Genomic DNA, 309 nt, shown 5'->3' on the forward strand with positions numbered 1-309 from the left:
GGGTGACTGTCTGTGAGGAGTGTGGTGTGTTCTCCCTGTGTCTGCGTGGGTTTCCTCCGGGTGACTGTCTGTGAGGAGTGTGGTGTGTTCTCCCAGTGTCCGCGTGGGTTTCCTCCGGGTGACCGTCTGTGAGGAGTGTGGTGTGTTCTCCCTGTGTCTGCGTGGGTTTCCTCCAGGTGACCGTCTGTGAGGAGTGTGGTGTGTTCTCCCTGTGTCTGCGTGGGTTTCCTCCGGGTGACTGTCTGTGAGGAGTGTGGTGTGTTCTCCCTGTGTCTGCGTGGGTTTCCTCCGGGTGACTGTCTGTGAGGA

Source organism: Hoplias malabaricus, chromosome 13 (genome assembly GCF_029633855.1).
Source record: "Hoplias malabaricus isolate fHopMal1 chromosome 13, fHopMal1.hap1, whole genome shotgun sequence".
NCBI classification, from domain to species: Eukaryota; Metazoa; Chordata; class Actinopteri; order Characiformes; family Erythrinidae; genus Hoplias; species Hoplias malabaricus.